Raw genomic sequence first — 7,079 nt, forward strand, 5'->3', positions numbered from 1 at the left:
GTGGTGAAAGTCTTTCAATGTTGTTTCCTTGTACTTTACCGGAAGTATGGGCATACACTTATACTCCCGCTAAAGTGGGGGCTAAATGTAACATCCTAAAATTGTGACACTTGCAATTTCGATTGCATTTGCGTCTTCACGTTGGTGACGCAACACTGAACCTAAATGGAGACCCCAAAACTTGCTTGCGACACCGAAAACTGCATTTTTCTGCACCTTGGCATGATCCCTCCTTGTACCCTGCTGTCCCGGGAGGTGGGACCATGGCGCCCAATGCCCTGGTCCTTCAAGACTAGGGCACCCAGCACCCTGGTCCCCCAGGACCATGGCGCCCAGCGCCTTGGTCCCTGGCCCTATTTTGGCCTCGGTCTCTTTTGGGGCATCGGGTCTTTATGTTTGCAATTCGGGAAATAATGTTTCTTGGTCGGCCTAAGGTCAGAAAAATTAGTCTATCAGCCCTAATTGACAAGTATATAAACTACATTTCCCCTCTTAGAAAGGGTAGATGAAAGTAGAAAGGACATATGTGTACAAGAGGCGGAAGCGCTAGGCAAACATTCAAACATTCAAGCATTCAAGCATTCCTTCAAGTAATTGAGCATTCTAAATCTCCATTCAAGGCTAAGTGTTGCATTCAAGACAAGGATTCAACCATTGAAGAGGAGATCACTTACAACCTACAACATACAACATACAACAACATTTACACCTTCGCATGTAAGAATACAAACATTCTTACAACAAGGTATCAGTACTTGTTTACATTACAAACATTTACATTTACAGCATTCTCATTTCTTGGTTAATTCCAAAACCGGGGTTTGACCTAAAGGCAAACCCCTCATCCCTAACCCCCTAATCATCCTCTCTTTTCTGTGTGTAGGTTGCAGGTACGTGACTGTAATTGAAGATCTAGAATCCTTGTGCAGAGATGAACAGATCCCCCTTCGTTTCGCGGATTTTTCGGAGGACCGTGTGCACGCCGGGCGCCATCGTCCCATTAAATTTTACTCAAATTTGTAGGACAGCACCATCTCAACATTTTACTGCTAATTCCAGGTCTGCAACTTCATCCCATGTTTCTATTTCTGTCTGCAAACGAATCTTTCTTACTTTCACCTACACTCCTAGTTCAATCCTTCTATCTACATTCTTTACAAAAGAGGGTAGCCTTGCTGTCATAACCCTTGAAACTCATTTTAGAATCCAATCCTGCATTTTGTGGGATTGGATCTTGTGGGTTTCAACCCCTCTTTTGAATGTAAAGTCTCTCCTAAGTGAAAACCGTCAATCCTAGTAACCTCCTTTCTCCTTGGAGTGGGGGGGAACACCTAGGGTTTGATTTCTCACTTTACATTTTGGTGAACCCGACGTGAACATCCTAATTCTGATTACTCATGGTTAGATCTGAAAATTTTGCTTCCTTAATTACATTTCCATGTTTGATATTTTGCAAATTTTAGAGGTTAATTGCATAAAAACCCTAAATTTTCTTTTCAGTAATTGAGCTTGTGAAATGTCTAATTGTTAATGCTTGTTTCAGATCTACCCTTCTATTGCAAATTGTCAATTCATATTTGTGCCTTAATTCTGAAAATTAAGTGGTTAAGTGTCAAAACCCTAATTTTTAAAACCCTCTTGATTCAACCTTTGACTGATAATTTCACTGATCAAAACACCTCCAAATCAGCTGTAACTTTGGATTCCGCAACAAAATCATAATATCTATTATCCCTGAAAATTTGGAAAAAAGTTGCAAGGACTGTGTGCACCCCGAGCGCCATTGTCCCCGACATTTTTTCTGAAATTTCGGGAGCTAGATCTTATTGTATTTTTTTGCTAAAATCCAGAATCTTGGCTGATTTCATCAATTCTAACACTTTCAAAATTAAAGTCAAAGTTGGTTTGGTGATTGCTTGGATTAAGGCTTCTAATCATTCAAAAATTGTTGAAATTGAAATTTTGTGTCAAAATTGTGTTTCTTACTGTCCTAAATCTGAAAAGTGTGTTGGCATTCATTCAAAGTTTTAGTACTTTATTCAAATTTTTGCAATTTGTGACTTTTGAAATTAAGTGTTTAATTGCAACAACCTTGATTTCTGCTTTCAAAATTGAATTTTGCACGAAATTGAGTCAACTTTTAAATTTCAAATCTTGCATTGCTTTTAGTATTCCCTCTAAAATCATAAAATTCAATATTTCAGTTTCCCTCTCTTTTTCAAAATTCAAATTTTGCATTTTTCAACAATCTTGGTAGGGTTCAATTTCAAGATTGCAACTTTAATTTGGCCTATCTACAGATCATAAAATCACTCAATTTTTCAGATTAGCTTTAAAATCATCATAACTTTCATCCCTGAAAATTTCAAAAAAAGTTGCAAGGACCGTGTGCACTCTGTTCGCCACGGTCCCTGACATTTTTTTTTGAAATTTTGGGAGATTGTCGTGATTGCATTTAATAGCTTAAATCTAGGAGATTGGCTGATTTTATTGAAATTTGCTACCTCTAAATTCAAAATTCTCTCTCTCTCTAGTGCATGAGTTTTACAACAATAAGCCCCACTTACACTATTCCCGTTAGGCGAAGCCTTAGAATTAAGTCTTTCCAAGGTTTAATTACCGAGGAGATGGAACCTAATTTGAATGGCCTTTTTAACGAGGACACGGGTAATTCCTCTAATCCTCTTAATGATGAAGAAGCTCTCCATGAGGTTTTTGTAGAACAACTTTCGAAATTGGATAACCAATTTGATCATTTTCAGAAATGGATGTCTCAAGAATACCCCGATAGTCAAGCTTTTTCATTAATTGAGGGTCTAAAACGTATGGTTCAAAGTGATAAGAATGGAATTGATATTTTGCGTAGTGTTGCACACATTGTGGATTCGAATGTGATGCCTATGAAGAGTTGTGCTGAAATTTTAGGTTATACACAACCTCCTACTCAAGTCAATCATTCTATTCCTTTGACAACTTCTATTGCTAGTATACCTACTTTTACATCAAACATAATGACCACTTCAATACAAGACATTCCACCTATGATCACCAGTCATGGGGGCAATCCTTTTCCTTCAATTAACTCTCTTCCTTCATTCAATCTGACTTCTTCATTCATTCCTTCAATGAGTGTTCCTATTACATCTCCACAAATGAACATGACGCAAGGGGGCAATTCATTCAACCATTCCATTCCTCCTTGTAGTGCTCCTCTTTTCCAATCATCTCCTATGACTAACCATCATAGTGTCCCACCACCTTACTCTCAATCAATACCTTCTTTCAATAACATAATACCTCCATCACAATCTAACATGTCTAATATGAACTCTTCGACTGAAGTGACCATTAACAATCTTGCACAAACTGTCTCTTCTTTACAGCAACAAATTGCCTCTATGAATCAATCTAAGTTTAGTGTGCCCACATTTGATGTTGCGAGCCCACTTTCTCTTGACATTGCTCGAGCTATCCCTCCTAAGCATGTTGAAATCCCATAGTTGGAGCTTTATAATGGTAAGGGTGATCCTCTAACACATGTTAAGACCTTTCAAACAATATGTACTGACTTTGCTCATGACCAAAGGTTGCTTGCAAAACTGTTTACTAGAACATTAAGAGATAAGGCTCTACAATGGTATTGCTCGTTGCCTTCCTATTCTATTACTTCTTTCCAAGAACTTGCAAATGCTTTTATTCAACAATTTCAAAACAATATAGGTCCTAAAGTTACTTTGATTGATTTAATGCATTGTAAACAAGGTGTTAAAGAAAAAGTGACTGATTTCATTGGTAGATATAAGCATTTGTGTGCTCAAATTTCTTTTCCAGTACCTGACAATGATATTCAAAGAATTTTTATTTCTAATTTACAAAAAGATATTAGAGAAAAACTTCTGTTTTCTGAGTTTACTTCTTTCCAATAGTTGTGTGCAACTCTTCACAATTATCAACTGACTGTGAGTCAAATGGAACAAGCAAATCCTATGACTCCGAGTGATAAGGGTGATAGTAGTCAACAACCATTTGGGAAGTTTAAACCGAACAGAGAGTTCATTAAGTTCAATGAAAACATCATCAACAACAATGTGAATGCAGCATCAGGTGTGCCTCCTATTTCTAAGTTTTTCAAGAAAGAGAGAAAGTTTACTCCTTTGAATGAATCATTGCATAGTATTATGAATAAGTTATTGGAACAAAATGTGCTTACTCTCCCTCCTATAAAGCAAATAGATCCTGCAAAGATTAATTCACCCTATTTTGATAACAAATCTTTTTGTCAATTTCATCGTCAACTTGGGCATGATACTGAAAAATGTTTTGCTTTAAAGGGTAAAATTCAAGATTTGATTGATAATAATACTATCTCTGTTTCTGGTGTAAATGATAAAGGCAACACATCTGTAGCTCCTCCTAACCAAAATCTTAAGATTTTTACTGATCCATTACCTTCTCATACCTCTAATGTGATTGAGACTAATGATTCCTCTTTATCACCTGATGGTCTTGTGTCTATGACTCCGAATGTGATTAACTTTGTAGAGCAGCAGAAAATCCCTAAAGAACCTTCCATCACATTTGATTCCAGTGAAACTATCAGAGCACCTGATGGTCCTTTATATATAGTTGCAAAAGTCAAGAATACACCTTGCCGTGGAGTGCTTATTGATCCTTCTTGCATGGTTAATGTTATTACTGAAGAATTTCTTTTTACTTTGCAATTAAATCAAGTGATCTATGACAAAACAAATGTGGTTGTGAAACTATTTGATGCATTTTCTTCTCCTGCAATTGGTTCTATTACATTACCTATTGAGGTCCATAACAAATCCCTTGATGTGAACTTTGCTATTATTCCTTCATCCGAACAATTTCGTGTGAAGCTTGGCTATCCTTGGCTATCTTCCATGAAAGCTATTGCTTCTCCTATTCACAAGTGTTTGAAATTTCCCCATAATGGTGAAGTTGTTACTATCAATCATAGTCTCTTTAAACCAGCTGAAAGATCTTCTAGCGTTCCTATTAATTATTTTTGGCCTAAACAATTCCAATCTCTTCCACTGCGAAGTGATCATCTTTTCAAATCTTATCAAAAGTGGAAAACAGATATGATCCTATCTCTAAGTGAACCTAGAACACCCAAACTTGATATTCCTATCATTCTTGAGAAGGAAGTTCTTCCTTTGAAAGATAAAACTAATGTCTTTCCTCAAGAAGATTCCCAACCCATTCCTATGGATATGACTATGTCTATCTCTAATAAACTTTCTAAAAGTAGACCTATACCTCGCCATGATGGACTTGGTCTCCTTCCTAAACCAAATTTTCCTCCTTTGTATGGAGCAGTTCCTCCTCCTTCCTTTTATAGAGAGAAGAGACCTTCCTCTTCTCCTATTATCCAACCCAAAAAACCACAACCTAAACACCCAAGTGATAAGGATGAGAACGTTCCTCCTCCTCAATCTTCTCAACTTCCTACTAAGACTAGACAGAATCGTTCTGCGTGTGAACGCCGACAAAAGCATCATCTTAGAGCTCAGGCAGCTGCTTCTCAAACTTTGCAATCTCCAAAAACACCTCCAGCTAGTATTATTCCATTTTCTCCTCAGCCGGAAAGTGAGCCAAAATCTTCTAAACATAAGATGCATGATGGTTTTGATCCTGTGCGAGTTAAAGATCCTATTTTTATAAATCTTGATGATGATATAGATGAAAATGTTATTCATGATGAAAATACTACTTCTCTTGCTTCTGATAGTGAATATGAATTTGTTGATATTGATAACCATTTATCTAACAAATTTTCTAAAGCACTTATCCTAGCTCCTAGACAAGAACAACGTGGCTTGGAACATGAACATAGCCCTTGTTTGGATCTTGTGATAGCTCCATCTGCTATGTTGGATGTTCCTCCTCTACTGTGTTTCCTGCCTTCCCGAAATATTGATCAGCAAGATCGGGGGGTGGATGACGTGCTAGACTAGTTTCATTAGCATAGCAGATTCTCTCCTCCTCTCTTTCCTTTGTTACTTCTTCTATGTGTTATTCTCATTCTTCTATTTGTTGTCCTTAATGTTGTCTACTTGAGGATGATGCAAAGCATTGAGATCTCTTTTGGTCTCTCTCATGTTGACTCAAAAGACACATGTGTTCCCTTCTTCTAGGTGACCTTCCTTGATTGGGGAATGAAGAACAATTATGCATACATACATATGATATACATGAATTATCATACAGCATACTGACCCCAAGGAAAGCGAAGTCACCTCGTGCTTTGTGTTTATTATCCTTGGGTTTATCTCACACTTGGGGGCTAAATCTTTGTGATAACGTGCTCCTTTCCCTTCTCATTTCTTATGTGTATCACTACCTTAAAGCAATCACCCCTGTTGAGGCATGCACGATCGCTTTAACGTAGGGAGGCATACACCTCGTTCATATCTCTTCAGGATACTTGAAAATTTCTTGACGAACTTAGCTTTGCCTTGAAAATTTTTGGTACTTTTCTTGCATGACTCATAGTGAGGGAACCTTACTACTGATAGTCATGGTTCTCCCGCGTGATCTTCCCTTTTACTTTGTCAATCGAAGTCGTAAGATCCTTAGTCCACTGGGGGCTTGGTGTATCTTGCCTCCTGGACGTGGTGAAAGTCTTTCAATGTTGTTTCCTTGTACTTTACCGAAAGTATGGGCGTACGCTTATACTCCCGCTAAAGTGGGGGCTAAATGTAACGTCCTAAAATTGTGACACTTGCAATTTTGACTACATTTGGGTCTTCACGATGGTGACGCAACACTGAACCTGAATGGAGACCCCGAAACTTGCTTGCGACACCGAAAACTGCATTTTTCTGCACCTTGGCATGATCCCTCCTTGCACCCTGCTATCCTGGGAGGTGGGACCATGGCGTCTAGCGCCCTGGTCCTTCAGGACTAGGGCACCCAGTGCCCTAGTACCCCAGGACCATGGTGCCCAACGCCCTGGTCCCTGGCCCTATTTTGGGCCCGGTCTCTTTTGGGGCATCGGGTCTTTATGTTTGCAATTCAGGAAATAATGTTTCCTGGTCGGCCTAAGGTCA

The sequence above is a fragment of the Cryptomeria japonica genome, unplaced genomic scaffold (genome assembly GCF_030272615.1).
Source record: "Cryptomeria japonica unplaced genomic scaffold, Sugi_1.0 HiC_scaffold_37, whole genome shotgun sequence".
Lineage (NCBI taxonomy): Eukaryota > Viridiplantae > Streptophyta > Pinopsida > Cupressales > Cupressaceae > Cryptomeria > Cryptomeria japonica.